Source organism: Halichoeres trimaculatus, unplaced genomic scaffold (assembly GCF_033239565.1).
Source record: "Halichoeres trimaculatus isolate MK-OKI-2021-1 unplaced genomic scaffold, fHalTri1.1 fHalTri1_scaffold_22, whole genome shotgun sequence".
Classification (NCBI taxonomy): domain Eukaryota; kingdom Metazoa; phylum Chordata; class Actinopteri; order Labriformes; family Labridae; genus Halichoeres; species Halichoeres trimaculatus.
In genome coordinates this window covers 6859407-6884346 of record NW_027437200.1, presented here as the reverse complement: position 1 = coordinate 6884346, position 24940 = coordinate 6859407, and the positions used below count along the sequence as shown (strand labels likewise).

Sequence of the window (24940 nt, the reverse complement as noted above, 5' to 3'; positions counted from 1 at the left end):
ATTTAAATTTAAAGACATGCAACAACAAACACTGCAGTGTTTTTTTGGTATAGTAGAGATTTATGGCCCTTCATTTCATTTCAATGGGGAAAACTGATTTGACATACAAGCAATCTAAGTTCCCAGCTCCATCAAATACAAAATAAACTGGCAAGTCAAGGCATCACTACATGTTATAGCTTGAAAAACTGTATGAACATCCAGCATAGTTACTTGCCAGTGTTTAGACATATGCGACAGCACAACCCCTCTTCTTATAGCTTTGTACTCACCCTGACCTTCTGAGTGTTTTCCTTTGGTTTTAGAATTTGTGCAGTCATAAAATACTGTAACGCAACAACACCAGAAAAGAGTTACTGATGTAATGTTGGTTGGTGCAGGACAAAGGAAGTCCTGACTGATTAGACCTAATTCATCAGAAAGAAAGACTCCCAGATTATGACTTTTAAGAAAAATGCATTTATCTACTGTTTCACAACTTTTACATTTTGGTTGTAACATCCTAAATTATTAGTCTCAAAGCAAAATTTGACAAATGTGGAGGTGGAACTGTCAACCACGTCTAGAACTGGTTTGTGCTCTGGTACAACACGACAGGCTGCGAAATGAGCTTGAATTCTAAACATAATGTAGCTGCCTTAAAATATTTTAAGTGGGATGAATTTGCAAAATTAAATTTGGGATAAAGGCTTAAAAAAAAAGATTCTTCAATCCATGACTCAAGACCCTGAGCATGTTTAAATAACAGACTGTCAAAAGGGAGATTCTATGAAGCACGTCTTCATGAGGGGAGAAATAAGCAGCACAAGACCCACATAACAGAAGCAAGCAGCAGGGTAAGTAATTAAAAAACACGTGAAAGTCCAACAGAACATGCCACTAATATAAATAACCTGGTGGAAATCTCAGACACTGTACTGGAAATACAGAAATGATGCAAAGTCAAAAACCCAACCCCTGGAATTCTGCAGCTTGTTTTTACATATGCAACATAACACATCTCTGATTTGCATTTGTTTGTGTTTTTTGCATATGATTTTGAATTTGCATGGTTTCAGATTTTGCATTGCGTCTCTTTGAATAGAAATGGTTTGAGCTATCGTTTGTCAGCTCACGAACTGAAATGCATCAATCACACTGACATCTTTTGTAATATAAAAATAATATAAACGCTTCCGTGTTGCATTTGTGTGTGTTTGTATGCTCAGTGCAGGAGGAGGAGCTCCTGATGCTCCACATGTTAAACATGACAGTGAAATCTTACAGCCCCTGTCGATAAAATGACCCTTTGACACTGTTCCAGCATTTGCTCACAGTTTTGTTCTTACGCTAAGGTCATCTCAGATTTGCTCTTAAAGGTCATTGTCATCTGCTGCAGATTTACATCTTTTCACATAATCACACATGTCTCTGTGAGATCCTCTGATGAGCAAAGTGTGGAACAAACAGAGGCGCCTGTGCTGAATATGCATGAACGCTGCACGCTGTGTTCTGGATGCATAGGTGTCGATGATTTCCTCCTGAGTCATTATCATAAACTGTGATTTATTGCAATAGTAGCACGGCTGCAGCAAGACACGATTACCCAAAGCAGTGGCACATAATATTCTTACCTGCATAATCAGAATCTCCCCAAAGAAGCAATATTGCTTGAGATGCTCTGATGCTAGCTGTTGTTTCAATTCCACTCTCCACCTGGAATCTGTAGGGGGAGAAACGTCTGTCAATTTTCATATCACCTCTTGATTTATTTTGAGCTGTTATTAAAGTTCACCTCCCTCTGAGAATCTCCATAATGATCTCTTACACTGGTATATATGAGGCACACAGACTGCCTGGGCCTGCCAGCATGTCTGTTATTAAATCTGCAGAGCTGTGAATTTACTCAAAGGCATGTATGATTAATGAAGGTAAGGATCCTGTACAATATACCAGCCTGTTTCACAACTTCACAACAAACAGCTCCGCTCTGACGGTGAGGAACGGACAGCTAAGAGCATGAAGAGGATTTTTCTCTCAAGAGCATCTTGAGTCCCAGTATCTGCTTTTGTTCATCATGCAGAGGTGTCACTGGATCATTCAACACCAGAGCAACACGAATATGTCAATACTGGTGCCTCTTGTCTCGAGGTGGTAAGGAGCACAGCACCTGACACACCACCATCTGTCACCCAGGAAGAGGCGGTGTGCTTTGGAACACAACGATTATTTTTCAAGAGTGAATTCAAAGCTGACACAGTTCTGAGACAAAGATGAATAACCTCAGCATTCAGAAGACATACAGACAGCAAGGGGAGCCAGGCCGGTCAGGAGCTGGCCTCTTCATAACAATAACTGTATTGGTAAGATCAGGGGTTCTCAAACTTTGTTAGAACACAGACCCCTTTCAGGTGTGATATTTATCCAAGGACCCTCTCATTATCCCAGCATTGATAAGTACAATATCAATATTATGCAATAACTCTCTGAAAGCGTTTAACTTGTTTGTAATCTTGTTTTGTTTTTAATCTTTCTTTACTGTTTCACTTTGAGATCATTTTGATGAAAAGTGCTTACAAATAAAATGTATTATTATTATTACACAGTTTCTAAAGAGTATGTGTTTACATATCCTGAGAGTTGATCATCATCATCTGTGTGTACGCATGACCTGAGAAAGCTTTATGTTTTTCCACCGTAATAGGATGGCTGCTTATTACCTGCAACCATAGGCTGTATAATAAATGGACGTAGTCTCCCTGACATCACCTATGTGTTTCTGAAACAGATTCATTTCATTTTCCACCGCTTATTCGGGTCTGGGTCATGGGGGCAGCAGTGCCATCGGAGAAGACCAATGACCCCTGTCTCTGGCCACTTCCACTACCCCCTTTGAGGGGATACCAAGGTGTTCAAAGGCCAGTTGGGAGATATAATCGCTCTACCCTGTCCTGGGTCTACCTCTGGGTCTCCTCTGAGTTGGACATGCCTAAACACCTTCCAAGGGAGGCATCCTCACCAGATGCTCGAACCACCTCATCTGGCTCTTCTCGATGCGGAGGAGCAGCGGCTCTACTCCGAGCCTCTCCTAGATGTCCGAGCTCTGAACCCTATTCCTGAGGCCGAGCTCAGACACCCTGCAGGGGAAACTCATTTCAGCAGTTTCTATCTGCCATCTTGTTCTTTCAGTCACTACCCATAGCTCGTGACCATGGGTGAGGGTTGGAACATAGATTGACTGTTAAACTGAGAGCCTTGCCTTCTGGCTCAGCTCTCTCTTCAGCATCACTGCCGACACCACCCTGATCCATCTGTCAATCTCTCGCTCCATTTTGCACTCACTTGTGAACAAGACTCTGAGACACTTGAACTCCTCCACTTGAGGCAAAGACTCTCTCCTGACCTGGAGTGAGCAGTCCACCCTTTTCCGACTGAGAACCATGGCCTTAGACTTAGAGGTGCTTAGAGGTCTGGATACTGAGACCCCGGAATCTGACTCCCTCTGCCACTTGACTGTGCCTAGAAATCCTGTTCATAAAAGTAATGAACAGAATCGGTGACAAAGGGCAGCCCTGGCGGAGTTCAACCCTGACTGGGAACAAGTTTGACTTACTGTTGGCAATACGGACCAAGCAACATCTTTTTGCATCAGGTTATAAACATGTTTATCTCTGCTGTCAAAATAGTTTTTTTTGGCTTGATGCTTATGTGATTTGCAGTACTTTTGAAGCCCTAATGCATTCAAAGCTCGAGCACGAGTCTTGAAAAGCAGGACTTAAGTCTGACATGAGTGTAGGACTAGAGTCCTAAAATAAATTGATTGTCCCGACAATAAATATCTTTAACCTCTTTAAGGGTTTGTAATCTGTTTTTAATATGAAGCTAAGCCAAGCTAAACTAGGCTTATGGGTAAAAAGAGATTCAAAAAATCCCATTTTAAACCAACTTATAATTATTAAGGACACCAAAGAACAAAAGGTCAGAGTCAGATGATTTAATGATAATGAGTTAAATGTGATGTTGAGTTTACTGACAGGAGTGCTCAGCTTTGGCTCACTCTCCTGTAGCAGCTGTTATTTCCCTGTGTGTTTATAAAGCGATTTTGTCTGCAGTGGCAGGGGAATTATGCCGCTCTACATGAAACTATAAAGTGCTGAAAACAGACTTTTTCTCCTCCTTCTTGTCTGCCAGTCATCTCTCAGCAGGACTTCAATCCCGCATGGAGGAGAGAAACAAATTAAGCGGTACATGAACGTTCAAAAATACATATCTGCCATGGCGGTGCTCTTGCTGTAAATCGGTGGGTGCTCCCCAGGAGGCAGGCGGAGCTCTTGCTGAGACATAAACAGATGAAAACATCTTGGTATCCAGACTCAAGATATCCCCTCTACCTTTAACACATGCTGCAAGCTGTAACCATGGATACTTTGTCACTCCTCGGTCAATAACGTCTGAGCCCCCTGTGGCGCCCCACTCCGTCACCTTTTAATTACAAACCTTTAATATTTAAACAGAATTGAGGGAAAAAGTTCAAGTCGAGGCGGAAAGAAACAAGAACTTTATAATGTACTCTCTTTGTGGAAACTCTCGCTACTCCATCACCTCTTCTTTCAGGAAAGACTTTCCTCCTCTCTCCACTCTCCCCTTTCTTATCCCTGTCACCCTCCTCTATCCTGCTGTCTAAATTTCATCTTCAGCTGTCTCGGACTTTCAAGAACAGGTTCATAAAGAAACAACAACAGACACATCTCCAAAGATGAGTATTTGGGGAGAAAGTCGGGCCGCTCACCTGCATCCATCAACGTCACAGTGCACAGTTGGTGAGCCCCCGCCAGCATCCTGACATCACAGCAGGAGATACAAATGGATGTGACACTCTTGTTCCTTTTCTCTCTTTGCTTGCGTGCCTCCTGAGCTGCAGCATCCCCCCCAAAATACAGCAGGTATCTCTCACAGTGGAACTATTTTCAGACTTTAACCTGCAGCCTTCTGGAGACGCGAGCTTTTAGCTCTGTTTTGGATATCTGTGACATTTGGCTTTTCACAGTGGCAGAGATTATATATGATGTCACATCTCTCTCTTCCTCTTATTCCCAGAATCTGATGAAGTTACAGTTTGTGAATATTTGGATTCTGACTGCGGGGGATAATGGTGTGACCTTCAGGTATAATAAGGTTTGATTCTCATAAGAGCAAATTAATGTGCAGACAAGAGGCTGAAGAGCACTGTGTGGGACGAGGGGAGCTGTAGGATCCACAAAAGGTCATGATTACAGTCATTAAGGAAACATAGCAGACAGAGGAAATGGATTAAATCACCACCTTTCTGCTGTGCAACATCTCTGGGAGGAAATGAGCTCGTCACAGTGCTGTTGCTGGTTCTTTTGGGCAAATTGAATTATCTACGCATTTTTATATGAAATGTTTTGTTTGGTGCATTTGTGCTCTTGCTGTTTGGCAAGAACAATGATTATAGTGTTTACAAAAAAACCTGAAAGGCTGTTTTGTTTCTCTGCCTTTGCAGCCATAAGAAGGGGAATGGTGACAAAAGTATGCGATGACTTGGATGATAAACACTTTTTTTTATCATATGAGCAGTCACAGTCATGTCAGAGGTTTCTGCAGCTCTTGAATGCACCACAAGAGAACAACAAGAGTTGGTTATAAATGTATGCAGAGAGGCCTGAAGTAGATTTTTTTTTCAGCTGTGTCCTATTTCTTCACTTCACCCTTACCCTTCTGCTGAGTGTGCATTCACCTGAAACATACTGATGTGTCCCACTTAAAAACTTCACTTCCCCAAGTTATTGTAAGTATGTCTGCTCTTCATCAAATGGAGATTTATTACCAAATCACTTGGCAGTCAGTAGAATTGAGCACCAGCCTCAAGTGTTAAAAGAAGAAGATGTTGTTCATTGAACATCCATTGAGGACAGAATCTAAAAGACAAAAAAAAAAAATTGTGTTGAGGAGAAACCTGCAGCTTGTGCAGGAGCCAGAGCAGGAGCTAACCTTTGCCCCTTTGACAACTTTAGTCTGACTGTCAAAGGACTGATAAATTTAATGTTCTCAGCTGTTCTTGACCAATATCTGCTCACTCAGAAAGACAAAAATATACAGAAACCCAGGAACAGAAAGCCTGTTGTCAATAGAGGGACTGCATGCACACATTTAGAAACACCCCAGGGGAGTAAAAGGCAGAGACTGAAAACTAGTTTTGGGGGTTTTGACCGTGGGACATCATTGCGTCGACTTCATTATTCAAATTTGCTTGCTTTGAATTAAGTGTTGGCTGGAAGCTGCCTGATCTCATCTCCTACTTGAACTCTGTGTCTTCTTCAAGCCAGCATTGGGACTTTAGACCACAAAGTTAGTACGCAGTCAGTCAGGAGTGATCCTCCTTCAAGGACAAATACGTCATTAAGTGGCGAGCCAGCCAGGAGGGTTTCGAGCCAATCAAAAAGTTCAAAGTTCAGGTCTTCATCAGGGAGGTCTCTTCCTTGCTAGAAGTTCTTGGTTGATTAAAAGTAAATTATATTTGGCTTAAAATAATAATAATAATAATAATAATAATAATAATAATAATAATAATAATAATAATAATAATAATAATAATAAAAATAGTTGATAATTCATTCTTTGGACTTAATCGTGCTCACATGCTTACAATTTCATTGAGTCAGATTGAAGTTCTACACAAGAGACCCCCACAAAGCTTCTTCTGCAATATTTAAGAGGGTCTCCTGAGAAGTGAGTTGACTTAAGGCAGCAGAAAAATAAACCAGCTAAGCTTTTATGAATTGGTGGTAGCCAGACTCACCAAGTGCATGTCTGAGTCCAGCCTTGTTCAGAAGCTTCAGGCCCTTGAAAGGTGGTTTTGGCCAGCAGCGCAGGATGCATTGATTTTTGTATGGCATGGAAGAAGTGCTAAAACATTGCTTAAACCAACCAGGAAGGCTGTTGAATAGTTTAGAGACTTGAAACTATGAGGCTCACCTCAGGTAAAAACAATGGAAAGTCAATGCATTGCAAGTCGCACTTTCCTTCCCACTTCTGCTGAATGCTAAAGAGGAGTTTCGGCAGAAAATAACAAAGCCAGTCTTTTTGCAACAGGTTGTATGAAGACAGTATGTCTTCACTTCCATTTGTATCCCTTAAAAGCCCTTCTATGGCCTTGTTTAATCTAGTTCAGTTTAGTTTAGTTTAGTTAAGGGTAGTAAATTTGTTTAATCCACAGAAACAATGCAAATTGATAAACATTTCTGTAAATATGCCGGTTTAGTCAAGTTGGCTAATTTTCAACCTCAGTCTCAGGGATAAGTGATCCAGTGTTGTTTGTGAAATCCTAGGTCAAAGTATGGCATCACATCTACTTTTCTTAGGTATCAGAATGACAACAAAAGGAAGTCAAGCCAAGGCCAAGGTAAGATGTGTGGGTGATGTGTGTTTAAAGTGTGTTTATGCATTATTTGTGGTCTGTATATACTGCATGCTGTGTAAGACTTGGGCCTGATACTGGAGCATTAGTTAGGGTGGACTCTGTGATTGCACCTATGTCCTTCACACAATGCATGCAGGCAAGAACAATGAGGCAGGTCCCCTTGTTTATAAGGGTAAAATGTCATTCTACTGTCGATAAATATCTTTACGAATAAGTTTATGTAGAAAACAACAAATAATAAAAACAATATAACCAGTTGTAGCTGGGCAAAACATTGGTGAGCAATTCATAAATTCATCAAAGCTTCCTAACATTACCAAAACAATGCTTAGCTGCCATGCTGATGATGACCATGATGTCGAGTCTTGCACGACACCATTTTCTAAAATTTGTCTGATATCACATGATTGGTCATGTTCTTTGTCGCCCTCTGAACACCATAGTTTTGCCATCCTGTTTCACATAGGGCTGCACAGTGGTGCTGTGGTTAGCACTACTGCCTCACAGCAGGAGGGTGCCTGGTTCAATACTCTAATTGGGTGGGAGTCTTTCTGTGTGGAGTTGACATGCACATTCTCTCCATGCATGTAAGGGTTCTCTCCAACAACCTCGCCTGGTTCAAAAGTATGCTGGTCAGATTGATCAACACTCTAAAGTACCTGTAGGTGTGAGTGTGTGCATGAATGGTTGTTTGTCTCCTCATGTTTGCCCTGTGTCAGACCTGTTCCGGGGGAGCCCTGCCTCTGTCAATAACTGCTAGACAGGCCGCCTGAGACTCTGAAAGGAAAAAGCAGCAACGGTATTGGGTGGATTGTTTCCATGCATTATAAAAAAAAGTAAAATTTACAAAAGTAGTCTGCCAAAATAACAAAATAATTTAGATAAATATAAAGAGTTAATGGGCTGCATGGTGGCACGACGGTTAGGGCTGCAGCAGTGCAGTAAGGTCACCTGTTGGATTCCCAGCTTGAGCCTTTCTATGTGGAGTTTGCATGTGTGGGTTCTCTCTGGGTACTCCAGCTTCCTACCCTGACGCGCCTGATGAACAGTTTCATATATCCACCATGGAAATATTTCACTAGTCCATCTGGGTAGCAGCTCTTCAGATTTGTTTTTACAGAGGCGGAACCTTCAAAAAAAGTCAGCAGCTGGTGATTGAATGACTGTTCTGATTGACGCGTTAGACGACTGCTGCTGTTTTTGTAAAGTTAATTTAAGAATCAAAGGAACGCTGACAAGTATGAAAGTCTGCTGACGTCATGTCTGCTGGTCACCTCCACAGCTCCCGCCTCTGTCCCCTGATTGGGCTGTTAAGAATTAAGCCGAGTGAATTTGTTGGTTAATAGAGCCTGGCAGGATGGATCTGCAGGATTTCAGAAACGGAATCAGGCAGGTCTAGCTGCTCTGCAAGGTTACCGGCTTCCTCCCACAGTTCAAAAACATGCTCATCAGGTTAATTGGTTATTCTTAATTGTCTGTAGGTGTGAGTGTGTGCGTGAGAGGTTGTATACTCTATGTGTCAGCCCTGTGGTTGACTGGCAACCAGTCCAGGGTGTACCCCGCCTCCCACCCTAAGACTGTTTGGATTGGCTCCAGCCACCTAGAACCCTGCACAGGATAAGTGGTACGGTAAATTAATGAATGAATAAAGAGTTGTAAGATTTCACTCAGATTGATTTAACTTGATGATGAACAAGTCTGCTTTTAGTCTCCATCACTCCTCTGACTGCCAGGTCTGCACAGACATAGACAGACATAGATAAATAAGAAATATGCCCAGGTGTGTTTTAACTCTGAAGTCATTTATTGAGATGAGACCTTGTCTATTTCATATCACATTAGACATGGACATGTCTTTAGTGCAACAACTGCCAGAGCAGCCATGATAATCCAACACCAAATTTTAAAGATATGTTTCTCAGTGTTTGATGAATCAGTTCCTTCAATCACAGGATTGATGAGACTTGGCAGTGAGCTCTCAGCCACCCACATAAACTGTCATGTCACCCTGCTACCGACTGGCAGACATCAAAGATCTGAATTTCCCGTAGTCTCACAGCAGCGATGGTTCACCTGTCTTGTATCTTTTATATTTACCACCTTGTACAACTCTGGGCTCTTTGAGGTTTCTCATCACACCCTAGCCTCTTAGCTTCTTTCCTCTCTGTGGGGGGTAAGGGAGGGATCTATGCTTGGGAAACTTTAAGATCAGCTGCCCACTGAGCGAGTGATGATAAAAGGAAAAAGTTCCCAACAGCAGACATGGGGCAGAGACACAGCAGTTCTCTTAAAATATTAAGAGCCTGATTTGTCTTGGCTGGAGATTTATTCTCACAGTATACAGCTAAAGGAGGTTGTGTGTATTTCCACGAATGATATTTTGGGTCGACTATCAGCTCCCCCTAGAGGCCTGAGTGAAACAGCGCAGCAACCAGTAGAATTTCATGCTATACTACATTCTAATTTGCGACCCTACTTTCCTTTGGAGTTTTTGCTCGTCATGATGAATGCTACAGGAAGGAACCTGGATCCCAAATGACACCAGATGTTTTCCAGGTTGCTGGGTAGTCAGCTGTTCACTGAGCAGCCGCTTGCGATGGTGAAGAAAAGCTCACCAACACCAGGGGGCTTTGGAACACAGACGAAGGCAGTGGAGCTAGACCATTCAGTTTTCATCCAGGTACATGTCCTATTGTACTTGTGAGGATCTTAATTGTCTCCAGTCTTTCTCTAAACCCCTTCTGCATACTTAATATAAATAATACTCGTAAAATCAGCCTCGCTGAACAGCAGGAATGTGACATAAAACTAGTCTCCAACAATCCCAAATCACCACCACAGCAGCAGTGCTCTTAAAATGTTGTCCAGCTATTTTTATGCTCTTCTCTTCACGTAATCTAAGGTAAAGACTTCCTTTTTTCTTAGTCTGATGTACATTTTTTCCCTCAGAGAAAACAATCCTTCAGTTCCCTTGGGGATTTATTAAAACATCCTGGCACATTATGTACAGAGTGCACTTAGACCAAAAGTCACTAAAAATAAAGAAGATATCCTGTTCTTTGAAACTTTTAATCAAAGCTGACTGTTCTTGACAGTGTGTCACATATCAATCACCTGTTAACTTTCTTCTGCTCTGATGTTTTGCTTTTTGAATAGTCCAGCTCCAGTGTACAACATCACTACAAAATAAATCCAAGAAATCCCTTTCTTCAAGAAAAAGGACAGATCTTAATTCTCACAAGGTCAACTCACCTTTCACTGATTAAGTTTTGTCATTCAAAGTTTAATCAATCTGCACAGAGCAGATAGAGAAGGACAGGAAGTTGTGCACTGAGACCACATTAAAACATCCTGTGACTTTCCAAATAAAACAAACCTTGTCAACACCAGATGGTTTTCAGTTTAAGGCAAGGGCGGACTGGCATACGGGGGATACCGGGTTTTTCCCGATGGGCGATGGGCCGGTAGGCCGCCACGGCAGCAACATGAGAGAGAGGGGGCGGGGCAGATCAGGCTGTTGCAAAGTCGCCTGTCAATCATGCTGCTCTAACAGGAGGACAGTGCCAGACAGCGTTGTTGGAGGATTTAAAGATTGTCGTCTGTCATGGCCGATGATGGGGGGTGGTCTTCTGATGTGGGCCATCAGTCCCACTCCACCGTAACAATAAACTAACAATACAAGCTGAACCAGGCCAGGAGTCAACGGGTTTTGAGGTTTTTTAGCTCAGCATGATCAAGGAGAGGATCGTGAATTGTGTGGGAAGCACAAGAACTCCTTGGTCTCACTGAAAATGTTCGGTTTAGTGTGATTTTCAATGGCAGAACAACAGCGGCTAATGCCAAGACAAAAACATCGAAAGTTATTTCAACCAACAGGTGGTCTGGTAAGAACAATTCGCCATGGAAGTCCCACTTACAAACAAACAAATAAGATGACGTCTCACCCTGTTGAGATTCTGCTTTGCATAACCACCTGCTCACTGATCTATTTTTCTTATATAAGGATCCGGTAGACAGAAAGCCATAACTAATCTTCTCAAAACATTATGTCGGATGTACTTTTCCCTCCATGTTGCATTGAATGGCTCAGTTAAGTTAAGTGAGGCTGTACATTACGAAACAAGTAAATGCCAGTTTTAATTTTACACCATTTTGAGCTGGTTATTCACTCTTTGTGGTGTTATACTCATACTTGAAAACTGGAATGTACTGAAGGAGGCTCATAATCTAAAACCTTCCAGATTTGGGGCTCCTCTCAGGAGAGACAAACCAATTAAAAACGACAGCCGAGGAGTCTTATCCGAGTTCTGTCTTTGTGTTGCTCAAATATCTCCTCTCCTCTTTCCTTTCTCCACTCTCTCCCTCGCCGTCATTTGTGGGAGCTGGTGTAGTTTTAAGGCCGTGGTTAGTTGGGGTGGGGGTAGGCAGGGGGCCATCCTTTGTGTTTTTGTTGCTTTGGATATTTGAGTGTAATTGCTGCACTTGGTGCTAATTAACAGTCCAGCGGAGATAAGCTGGCAAGAGGCTCAGCACAGTATCTGTGCGGATTCACTGATAAAGGGACATTTTCAAGAGGAAGCCGAACCCCGCATGACAACCTATCAGACGTGGACTAACTGAGAAGGAACACTGCTATCATTATAATTAGGTGGATACACAGGTTTTAAGGGAGCAACCATGGAAAGTTTTTGTTTTTACTCTTATTCTGTTTGGAAGTTGGAGTTGGTGGAAACTTCTACTTTTGATAATCCGGGCACTTGATCTGGCACAGGTTTTGATTCCTAAATGTGACTCAATGAGGTCAAAAAGTCAGAGGGTTGTGTGATTTTGTGAGAAAACAGCTGCCGTGAGTCATTAATGTGTTTTTAAGTTCTAATAAAAGCCTTCCGTCTTCATTCAAGATGACTTTCAAGGCTGAATGCCCGGGAGAACACACCAAAATATCTATAAACACACACTCCAACTAACACAACACAATCCAAAGAGACATTGTTGTGGGTGTCACAGCCAAGCATGTTTTAGTGGTATGTTTTAGCTCTCTATCATCCTCAAGAAGTTCAGAGGAGTTAATCCGTCAGTGACGACAGATCTTAATATAGAGGCCAAGGAGGAGAGGGAATGTGTGCTGAGGGATTATGGGTAAGCAGATGAGCAAACATTAAACATTATAACTGTAAACACTGACAGATTTTGTGTCGATGGAAGAGGGAAAAAAGGATGGATCACAGAGGAATACAGCTGAAATTGGATTGGGAGCGTAGTCTGTTTGGTGAAGTGGTTCCCCCTGCTGTTTACGAATGCTAAAACGCTGCTTTTCATGTTCACAATTTTTGATAACATAACAGTCTAAAAGGGGACACATCCCTGAGCTATTTTCAGTCATTACAAAGCAAATTATGGCTGAATGTCAAGGCAATTTCCCCATAATCACTGGTGTTTCAGAGATGGACACTAGCCCCTCACTCCTGTCCTTTCTTTCTGCTGATGGCAGTACTTTTCACTCCACTGTTGAAACCTAAAGTATAGCTCCATTCTCTCAGCCAGAGCCCATTATTTCGTACCCCAGCCCTGTAGAGATTCAATTCCACAATGAGTCTGTTGAAGTTGGCATCAACAAAGAGAGGCCCATTCCCCGTGGACCGCTGCTCTCGCCTGCCTATAGTCTGTCTGCTCTCACAGCTTCCTCTCTACAAAGCCCCCTTCTGTCTCTCAGTGATAGGAACAATCCTACAATGAGCTGCAGATTTCTTCCTGACACTTTTTACATCCATAGGAGGCTCTTTCTGCTGGTGTGATCATTATCAGAGAATGGAGGGTCCCATGTGCAATTTGTAATGACAACTGAGGCCTAATTTGGTACTTGTTTGCCACATTGCCAATAAATCTACAGCTTCTTGTGTTGGAATTTGTAAGAGAGACAGATTTCAGTGATGCAACTCACTGGTGTATTTACTAGAGAGTAAGAGCTTCATTAGGTTCACAGGTGAGACCATGGGGCGATTGAAATGATGGACTGTCAAACAGCACAGAAAAACCAATTACAATGACTGGCACATTCTCACTTATTCTTCATTAAGTCCAGCAGCCTGGTCAGTGTCTAATGTGTCCAAACAGGACTCTACAGGTACCTTTCTGCTCCTCTTGGCTTTATTGTAAATGTAGTGTCAAAGAAAGTCTGGTCCCAGTGGATGTTGGAAGCTTTGGACAAAGCTAGTGATTTCATCCTGAAGAGCAGGGTCAGATTATGAGTGCCCCATTTCTGTGTTACATTCAACTGGCTAAAGCTTGAGTCTCAAATGACAAATGCAGTTACAGTGCCATGTGTTAAAATGTTACTAATGTGGGATCACTGCAGGTGTCTGATGAACTCACACCTGCAACCTTCTGGTTATTAATTAGAATTTTGACTCCTCAAACATGTGGTGCCAAGTGGTTGTGTTAGTTTAGGTGCTAACAGTAGTCTTAGTTTGCTAACGGTATCACAACAGATAGTCTAAGTACTCAAACCAAAGCATCTCCCCTTCATACCTGAGTGTATCCTAAACAGATATGTGTTAAGGTTTGAGATTATTGATTCTGTTGCACTTCAAACATTTTTTACAGCTCTTTCTTGAATTTGGAATGAAATCTTTGGAAGCGAAACTTGCAGAACAGACTTGTCCATGTTACAGAACACAATCACTCATGCAGGTGTCAGACTCTGACTAAAAGTGAATGAATTAAAAACAAAAACATTCAATTAGTAATTATGAAAAATAAAGTCTGGGTCAAGAACAGCCAATGACTTTGTCTCCAGATCCAGAGAGCTCCACACCACAGGTTTGCTCCATTTGACCACACGGAAACAAGTGGCAACTTCCGGTCTAAAAATATGAGACCGTATAGAAGTGCCACAAACTTCATCATGTCAAGTGTCCACTTAAGGCTGTCCATAGGAGTACTGGAAACAACACACACACCAATCCAAAATAAAATGAATGAATGAATAAATTTGTTTTTACAGCAGAAACATACAAATTTATAGCCTGGTACCAAAAATGACTTCAGCCCGATCAGCTTATTTCTATAACGGCATGCGCTGCACTGTAGGGATGGGTACCGAATAAGGTACTCCTTTAGGTGCGGACCAAATTCTGCCTGTAGTACTGAGTATCGATTTACAAACAAATAAAACAATTTAAAAAAATACCATGTTTAGGTACCCATCCTTGTGACTGACAAAGTGAAATAGTTGACGATTTTCCATGCTGGACATGAACTCAGCATTGCAAGTTTATATATTTAGAAATTAATGTGTTAAATTGAAAAACTTTGAGAGTTTATCATTATCAAATTATCAATATTTATTACCACATGAACACCCAAAAGTACTAAAAATTGATACTGTTGATTACTGATACCAATTTCCAGTTACTGAGTATTGCACTGTTGAACTGAACTGTTTCAAGTGTGAAAGGTACCCATCCTACTGCACAGGGAAACATTTTTTTCTTCTAACTCTGTGATTTAAAAGATATTTAGATGATGAGTTTGCCCAATCAGAGGCACAGCTCAGCTGATTGATGGATAGGCACCCAATGGCTGTTAGCTAGGAGGCTTTAAGCCTGCCCTCATTTCCAATTACGCTCCCCCAAACAATTTGTCGCAAAACTCTTTTTCAGAAACAGGTCGGTGACTCCTCTGGACTACATTCATTTATTATACAGACTAAGCACAGGAAGCATGTTTGGACTAGATCTAAGCTGTTGTCTACATTAATCATCAATAAGTGACTTCTTTGTAGCTGTCAACAAATAAATAAATATCCAGAGAGGTTTATTACCCAACAATCAGACAGTCAGGAGTCAGTGTATGTAGTTTTGTTTTGAAATCAAGCAGATGGAAGACACCATTTCTGTCCAGGTCAATTACTTTTGTTTGGCTGTATGTGTGATTAGAGTAGTTTCTGTTGAGGAAGGATTGTACGTATTGCATTGGGAACAGATTGGCTCTCCAGCATGTGACACTGACGGTGCTTCCTTTGCACATGCCACAGGTGAGTGCTTGTGCCTCTTTCCGGATGGCTGAAGCCAGCAAAACCAGTAGTAGTTTCATAGGAGCATGTCAGCAATGCTCGAGCATTTAAAGAAAAGGTATGCTGGACATCTCTCTCAAAAACATCACCTGTGACGTTCAACTCCACAGCCCAAACTTCGAGCCAACCTGTGTGATTTTTTCCCCTCATTGATATTTCAGGCCCCTCACCTTCAAACACATCAATTTTGTTGTCTGTCTTTCATCTTTTTCTTCCTCTCCTAACTCTGCTCATATTTTTACCACAGAAAACACAAAAACAAAATGATCCCCATACATTAGAAAGAGACATTAGACTGACACCTCAAGCCTCACATTGTGAAAGTCAGGATCACAGACCATGCTGCTGTCTTTGAAGGATTTAGATTGAGGATGTGTTACCAGTGACATACCTGTTTACTGCCCTTAAGGCAAGGACGGTAATAGTTGTCACAGTAGCTGGTTGACAGATTTAGAAAGCCAACAGACGAGCAGTCAAGCAGTTTCTGCTACATGAGAGAAAAACAGTTGAAGGATGTCAGAAAAGAGGACCAAACAGCGTCTCCACACCAGTTAACAGGCATGTTAGCTTGTGTGATCACTGTTTTGGTACACAGGTAGTCATATTGCATCACACTTAAAATCTAAGGAGAAAACTGCTCTCACCATCTGTCTCTCCCCTACCTGCATCGCCCCTGCATCCCCCGCCACCCTCGCCTCTCGTTTCACGTCTGCTTTCCCTGCAGCGTTTGTGTTTACTCGTTCTGCGGCAACAGTTTCCCTTTCCTTCTTCTCCCCTCTTTCCACTTCCATTCTTTCCAAGCCACTGGCTGGGGCCTTTAATCGTCAGTGGCACCTGTCCCCAAGAGCCGTAATGTCCCCCATCCATCAGTGGGGGATGACAGGCTGCATGCCTCACCCCACCCTCTTTGACTGAGACAGGTGGGGAGAGTTCACACTCTACCAGACCACAGCGGTTGGCAGGTGTGTTTGTGTGTGTGTGTATGAACGTGTGTGTGGTACAGGCCGACACTCATGGTCACTGGATGTGGACTCTTAATCATCGAGGTCTGATGTGTGTGTCACATCCCTCCCACCTAAACTTCTGCAGCTCTTCCTGCACCTCCCTTGGGAGGTTTAGGATGGGGACAGAGGAGAGGGGAGGCTAGAGGACACCCAAGACTGTTCCTCAGAGGGGTGATTCATTTAAACTATGGTTTCCACTAATGTGCTGGTTAATTGTGGATTGCATTCTGAGGAAAGCCCACCTTTTGACATTTTAATGTCATGAATTATTTAAAAAGGCAGAAGCCTCCATCATACAGGTGCTTAAAGGAATCACAACTGTATGATGCAGATTTGCAGGATGTAGAAATGCATGCTCGTTCAGGTCAGTCTGCAAGAGAACAAGAGTTGCCTTACACCACAAGGCATTTGCAAAGTCACAGACAAGTTTTTCAAGTTGGGACAAACTCATGAACGTTATGCTTTTGTTGGGGCGCGCTCCCATTGTTCTTCTTAACCATTGGCTGATTAAGACATCGGTTATTTATCTATCACTGAAGCCTATCTACGGTGATCAGTATCAGTTACAAGCAGAGAGACAGACAGACGCAGACAGGTAGAGCTAAGGTCAGACCCTGTCAGTCAAAATAACATTGTTCCTTATCAGGACAAATTTTTTGCCTTCAATATGAGTGAGTTCTAAAAAAATTTTCTAAATTTCTAGAACTAAGCCTTTTTGAATAGTTGTGGAAATGACCAGCCTCAAGGGGACACTCAAGGAACTGCAGCGTTTTTGCACCCTAACATTAGCTTAAATACTTGTGAGCAGAGGTTTGCCACTTGGTCTCAACTCTTTAGAACAATGTTGCTGTTTTTGACAAGAACACTGTAATCATCTAACAGGACCATACTTCCTAACTCCCAGTGGGTGGCTGCAAATAAGATGGTTTGGCTTGGGAGCATACAGTTCTCTTGGAAAGAAAGTAAAAGTGGTGAAGTATTGGCCAAAGCAGGATTGCGTCATTTACACGCCCATTGCATGGGAATTGAGTGTAGGAGGAGAAACATATACAGACATTTTCATCACCCTTGAAATTCTTAATGCTACAGCTAGCTGCTGAACTGGCCAACCACTGTCCTAAATGGGGCTCTCATTCAAGTTATAATCTTGCAGTTAGTGTCCCTGTGAAATCCCCAGTCTCTGACTAGAAGATCTGGGACTTACTGAGACACTGTCACAGCGTCTTCAAAGTCTTTTCGCCTATATAAGGCAAAAGTAGTTTTGAGAAGGCTTTTAGTCTGGTCTATTGAAAATATAGCATCAGACGAACTGGTCGCTTGAGTTGAAGAAAAAAAAAAAAACACAGGTCTGGTGAGACTGGAGATGTTTATTCTTGAGATTCAAGCTGAGTCTATATAACCTCACAGACCCATTAGACAAAGTCTGTTCCTTTGTCTTTGAAAGCTATTACAGTGCTCCAGTCAATGAGGTTAAGATGAGGCTAGAAAGTAAAGGACTGGTTGAAACTCATAGGCTGAGAATCTGAGAAGAAAAGAGTATCTGTGATTCAGGAAGTTAAGTCTGAACTTCTTGTGGAGGAGAAATCTTATAGAGTTTACAGGAGAAGTTTATTGTGAGGAAGGCATGAGAAACTGTTCTCTTTGTCTGCTAAAGACCTGCATGTAGGAGCAGAGCCTTTTCATCTGTGCCTGACTACATAATCACTCGTTATAAAAGCTGACATGAGTGTCCCTGACTGGGCTGTTGTTTATAATAACATGCTCCTGTAAGTACTGTGATATGGGTCAAGTAACACACGCTTTTTCATTGTCATTTAAGTTTACACTCCACATCCAAACGACTTTATCTGAAGGTGAAACCGAGAGGGAGGGAATCTTGAGTCATAATTATACCTCTTAAATGTACAGAAAAACATAATGTGGACAACTGAAGCAATTACAGTAACTTCAAGTTAGAGACTGCTTTATGTGTCAGAAAATATAACTTATAGTTTTCAAACGACATCCGATTACATGCCTCCCAATCTTGGTAGATATACTGTAAATCATATTTTAAAAACCCAGCTGAGACAGCAGAGATACCCTGATTCACTTTAGAGGAGACTTACTGAAGAGAAATCAGTGTTTCAGTGGTTCAACATTTTTTTTTACCATCTTAAGACAAATGCAATTACAGGCCTTGAAATGCACCAACCATTTAAAATCAGGAAAAACTCTCAAAGGACATCTTGACTGGCTGCTCCTTTGTGAAGTTAGCTCAACCGTGAAAATTTAGAGGGGTGTTAAACTCCAATAAATCTGTCTCTGAGTAGGATTAAAAGAACCTTTATGATAAAAAAGAACCTGAATTCTTCTCCAGCATGTTCAGACTGACTTAAACCACGTGTAACAGACCTCTTGGTGCCATTAGCAGATACTAGATTCACAAGACGCTTCCCTTCTGAGACCAACTCTGTTTACAGGAGACATGTTCAGCCAGCTTGTAATGACACATTCTGCTTCTGTCTTACAGGCAGCAGACTGAGGCCTTGCAAGGGTTATGACCAATTGGTATCAAGAATTAGTCCCGTCTTGTGATGAGGAAGAAAGCTCAGTGGTGGAGGCCAAACGTTTACCCTAGAGTAATTATCTTCCTAATTTCTAAGATTACATGTGGTGTACCACAAGGCTCAGTTTTAGGACTGATTTCATTTGAACATGGAAGCTATTTTGCACTTTAAATTGTTTTGCACTGACTGAAGGGCTTTTGCAATTTCTTTGCACTTGTTGCAATGACAAGTAAAGTTCTATTCTATTCTATTCTATTCTATTTGCTGCCATGAGGGATAGAACGGTTTATTAAAAAAAATCTGAACTGTTCGGTTTTTCTCACTCGGTTCAGTGAACAGGTGTGTTTTGTTCTGTTTGTGTTTTTCTTTTTTCTTCATCTTACTACTCAGTTTGAAGTGGATATGTAGCTCTGATCATACACATGTGCAACACGAGGTGAAGGAGTACAGCAGAACAGTTGTGGGGAAGCGTGTGTGATGTTTACATGATGAGCGGAGCAGACACAGTTAGTGGGTGTACCTTGAGTCGTTCTGCTGACAGGGAGCACTTTAGATTTAGAGTGAGCTCTGATCACGGCGCTAAGAAAGTGGAGGATAAAACCACATTCTTAGAGACTTTTTTGCTACATTAAATAACTTTTCAGACCCCTCTGGTGACTTTTTTAAGACAACAATTCTTTAGACTTTTCCAAAGTCAGCGTGTGTGAGTCCCTCCCAGTCAGATAGTCCTCCTCACTCACAGCAGATGAAATCACAAATTGTGTGTCTTATTATGGTCACTTCTGCTGGTCCCCAGCCCAGATAAAGGAGGAGGGTTGAAATTTAGACATAAAAAAACAAGAATGGACAGAAGAAACATTATTTTTAGTTCTAAACATATATATAATGTTGTGTTTTACCTGCTTTCTGTCTCTCCCACCTTAGTTCTCTTTCCTACAGAGTCGATGACAATTACATGCAAATGGATTAATATGCAGATTAGACAGCAGCGTAATTCAGTGGCTTTTAGTGACTTCTGGGACAGCCAGTCTTTCCTTACTAAGGAATTGGCATGTTGAAACTAGCAAAGTTTCACTCCTTCTTTCAGGTTTCTCATTACTTTACATGATATCATTATTAAAAAAAAATCTGTTTATGGTGGATTCTTAGGGCATATGATAATCTTTGGCGTTAAAAAACAACAGTGTACACTGCACTGAACTGAACTCAGGGCCACAAAACCGTGATCAGAACCGAACCGTGGTTTTTCCACCCCTTTCTGCCACTCGACTAAGGTAGTTCAACCTGTCCAGGGAACTGCTTATTATACACTCCACCTTCATCATCCGGTCTGTCATGTGTATTTCCATCTCTGTTTGGTTTCCCTCTGCCTCCAAACACAACAGGTACTGACTTCAACAAACAGGTCTGCAGAAAAAAAAAATCATTTAAGCCAAGCTTAAATCAGCCATCCAGCACCAGGAAGCCAGCTGGTAACATCTCTGCGGACCCCTCACACCCTTTTCACACTCTGTGTAAACTCCTCCCCTCTGGCTGGCGTTGCACAGCTCTGTACATCAAAACAACTAGACACAGAAACACTTCCTCCCTAGGCCTTCACACTGATGATCAGTTGAGCCTGCCATTACCATTACTTAAATATACCTCATGGGCAACCACAGCCTGTTTGTCTGTTCTCCTTTGCACAATGTGATTTCAATTCTGCACCTATTTTTGCTCATCCATCCAAGCTCTTTCTAGACCCATGAAATGTAAAGGTCCCATGTTGTGCAAAAATCACTTTATTAAGTCTTTTAGTGAAACTTGTGGGTCTTTGGCTTTCCTCCCAGCCCACAAAATGTGATATTGAATGACAAAACCTGTACTTAGTAGTGCTTGTGAATGTAAAGTCCTGACCTAAGATGAGCTGTTTGGATTTTGGGGATTTGCTGACATCAGCGATTCCCTTTTTTGACCAATCAGGAGCAAGTCTGACCTGATTGATCCACCAGAGCAGAAACCGCAGCAGAAAGCTAGATATCAAACAAAATCCTATTCAAACTGCTCCTCTGAGCAGATCTTAACTGTTCACAGCTGTCTGTGCACTGGTGCTACATGCCATCAGCAGGTCCCCTTTTCTTATAATATTTAGTCTCGGAACTGAAAAAAGTCAGACGCCACTGGCAGCAAGAATTATGTCATATACTGTAATTATTACATTAACAAAGGAGAATTTCAAATGACAGATGTACCCTTCAGTGAGGTTCTAGATAAGAAAGGAAACAAAAAGACAGTGGCATCAAAGATGATCAGCTGTTGAAACCCATTGAATTTCATCACAATTAGAGGTGTTTGGGAAGTATTTTCTCAGTAATGTCTTCACTTTCATCTGTTCTCACACAGAAGTCATATAAATAGATGATAAAAAGCTCATTAACTGCTGTCTGCGGTGGAATGAGCTTCAACACCCTCGCCATTTGCCGCACCGCATGTCACTCAGCCGTAATCGGAAAAATCAGCACAAAGAAAAAAAAGATGATCTGACAACATGCCAGTGTGAGATGTTTCTCTATCTCGCTCTCAGACACCCTCGCCTTCTCCTCTATCTCTATATTTAGACTCAGGAGATGAGCAGGAGAAAGTTTGCTGGAGAAAATGTGAGAAACACACTTGAAAAAACATAGACCCCTCTGCTGAGGTGCACATACCCAACTAGAGAAACATTTTATGCCCTTTTCCACAGTTTCACAGTTTCTTCCTACCACCTTATCAGCAAAGGTCTTTGTCAGCAAATTGCTAACCGTTTTACCATGTACATATTCTGCAGGAGTGAAAATCCAACCCTCGAGCTGATCGAACAGAGATTGCCTGAACAAAACGTATAGTATGAATAGAAAATGAGAGTTGAGGAGAGCTAAAGAGACCTGTGTGATATTTTATGGCAAAATGTCACTGTCTTGAAACATCAAACAGAAATCCTCCTCCTATGAATGTGTGAGTAGTTTCACTTGATTTTTGCATGTATAAATCCTCCACAAACACACATGCTAATGCAGATCAGAGCCTCCCTCTTTTATTGATTTTTGTATTCTGGCACCAGTCTCCCAAGGTAATTCTGCACACCTACACAGTACTAACAGGGGCCATGCTGTACGGTATACTTTCATAAAAAACCTGTTCTTATGCAGAAGCCTTGGTACATGGCCTGATGTTCACCTCCTCAAAACTGGAACCATGTGGTGAAACGATGGAGACCACAAACCCTGTGACTGATCAAGTGGAAGCATCATATTTTCATCACCCCCACCATCTCTGTCAATGCTGTTTCTCCTCTGATGTCCACCCTCTTCACGCTTTTGCAGTGTTAGCAGTTTGAGCAACTGCTGCTCAACATTTTTTCATCTCCAACAAAAAAATTGCCATATAGCACAGCTAGCAAGTGTTAAGGCAGAGTTTCACACAGACACTCCAGTGCAAAAGTATGAAGTTGTTCCAGTGTGTCTTTAAGTCACTCGTTGATGCAACTACCATCAAGTCATTTTCATCTACGCTCTCTTGACAGAGGAGCTTCAATTTCCGGGTCACGATGATCAGAGAAATTAAATAACAAAATCAAAATCAGTTAGTGGCCCATTATTCATCTTCCTTTTAGTTGATCCATCTATTTATACATGGAATATTGAATAACAACACAAAAAAAAAAAATCTTTTTTTTTTTTTTCATTTCAGAATTTAAAAAAAACAAAGAAAAAAAACAAAGAAAAAAAACAAAGAAAAAAAACGGAAAATGAATAGTTTTTCAATGTTTTGTTTTTTGATTCATAATTGAATATCTATTGAACAAATGACACAATAATTTCAACTGTTACCTCAACAAGAGACATTGTAAAGCAGTGGTTATGCAAGTTAGAAACAAGTGTGTTTAGATCTACTTGCTATAAATTATCAAAATTATAACCAAGATACCAACTACAGTTGTGAAAAAACAGACACACAATACTAGCTTGAAAATGTTATCATTTTTATTTTTCGATGGTTTTGATGGGCTGTGTATGTGTGTCTGCACTGTGTGCACTGCCCCTCACAGCAGAGCAGTGGGGCATGGACAGTTTAACATAAACCAACATGGACATCAACTGCACCCAAAGTTTCTGTGTAACAGCAATAAATCTCAGTTATTTATACACCAAAACTTTATCATCTTGACAGGTCTAACATGAATATTTTGAATTTAATTTTTTGATATAAAGAAATTTTCAAAAAGCCCTGAAAGATCTTGGAATGGAAAATGATGGCCAAGAGGCCAATTGGCCAATTACATTAGTTTTTCTAATATAAAATGACTGACCTAAGGTAACTGACCTAGCCTGCCACTGTCTTTGTAAATGTTAAGTTATGAGAACAAAGACATCCTCAAACAGTGTCAACTTTCCTTAAAACTTGATATAATTGACCAAATTACACTTAATTACAACATTTATAGACAAATAAAGTGTTACAAAAGTTCCTGTGTGAGGGAAATTATGAAAGAAAAAAATCAGCAAAAACTGAATGTGGTCCAGCTCAATTTTTAATGTATGATATATGAAGAAATAAGATCACAGACAATTTTTCAAATAAACTGTGATTTTTCATGTTTACAAGCAAAGCACTTGTCTGAGAGAGTGTTTGTTTTAGAGCAATAAGGTGGTTGCATTGGGTATAGGGGGAGCAGGAAAACAAAGGTAAGGAACCACTGATTTGTCTTTATTGCTTAAAAACATGTCAGATTCTCATAAACCTACTCATCAAATGAAATGCAACAAGTGTGACAATTTTTTTTATTGTTGCCACTTTCACCTTGTTCATGGTTTGTGTCAAACTTGTAAAAATGCCCCCCACATTGTTCAGGCTACTTACTCAGAATGCTAACTGGAACATTTTTCACACAGGGGTGAAATACTTTGAGAATAAATCACAGCTGTTTTGAACATTCATAATCAAGTTTTTAACTTAAATAGCTTTTGGATTGTGTTGTTGACTGAAGAAAAGTTTTTTTTTTTTTTTAATTCTGTTTGCAAGTTCTCTCTAAAAGTTTTTCATCTGTGAACAGATCATCATACCAGTTATCCCTGATCATTATTACAGACTTAATTTTTGTTTTTGTTTTTTTTCAGAAGTGGCAACATTTTGAAAGGGAAAGAACGTTTGCCAAATGGATTTCACTAAAAACATTGAAATAAACTGGGGGAAAAAATGAAACAAAAAAAGTTTCCTTTACTACAAACTTTTTAATTCATGATATTTGATTAATTGACCTTTAAATGTCTTATTTTTATGTTTGTTTGTTTTTTAACTCCTGTGTTTCACATCCTTTGTTGTGATGTTCTGTTAGAGGCACTTTGAACAGCACAAAGAGAAACATAAATAAAATTGCCCGTCTTTCCTTTAAATGTTCACACTAACAGCTTCAGGAAGCTGTTAGTGTGAACATTTAAAGACACTTCACAGTGTGAGTGCTAAATGCTTGAAGTCTTGATTGTATAAAGCCATGTTGGAACAAGAGCTCACTTCCATATCTTTATACATTATGTAAACTCTCTCCATTAAAACCCCTGCTTCCAAAGCCTACTTCACCTTAAGTCGGCTGAAAACGTCTTTATGTTCTTCAAACTTTAAAGCACTTCAGTTCATAGTATGTGATATTATATTCACACCATAAGTATGCAGGATTTAAATAATGAAAGTGTTCAAGGTGGCCATAGCTTTGAGTACTCTATGCTTTTAAGTCATGCTTTCTTCAGTGGAGAAATCACCTTTGAGAAACTTAGAACATATTTGTCTTACATATCACAGTCTGACCACAACAACACCTACAGACTGAAGACACAGAGCAAAGAATCAAAGCCTGACTGCTCTTTTCAGTCTGCAGCAG

At 41.0% G+C, this 24940-nt stretch overlaps 1 long non-coding RNA gene across 1 annotated transcript in view; it reads right to left on the bottom strand.

Annotated features, from left to right (window-relative positions):
* The window catches only part of LOC141811031 (uncharacterized), a 138841-nt gene that overhangs the window by 55611 nt on the left and 58290 nt on the right, over positions 1–24940 (bottom strand). Inside the window, exon 2 of the long non-coding RNA XR_012600141.1 lies at positions 1614–1702. This is a non-coding gene — a long non-coding RNA (uncharacterized LOC141811031). The remainder of the gene's footprint in view (positions 1–1613; positions 1703–24940) is intronic.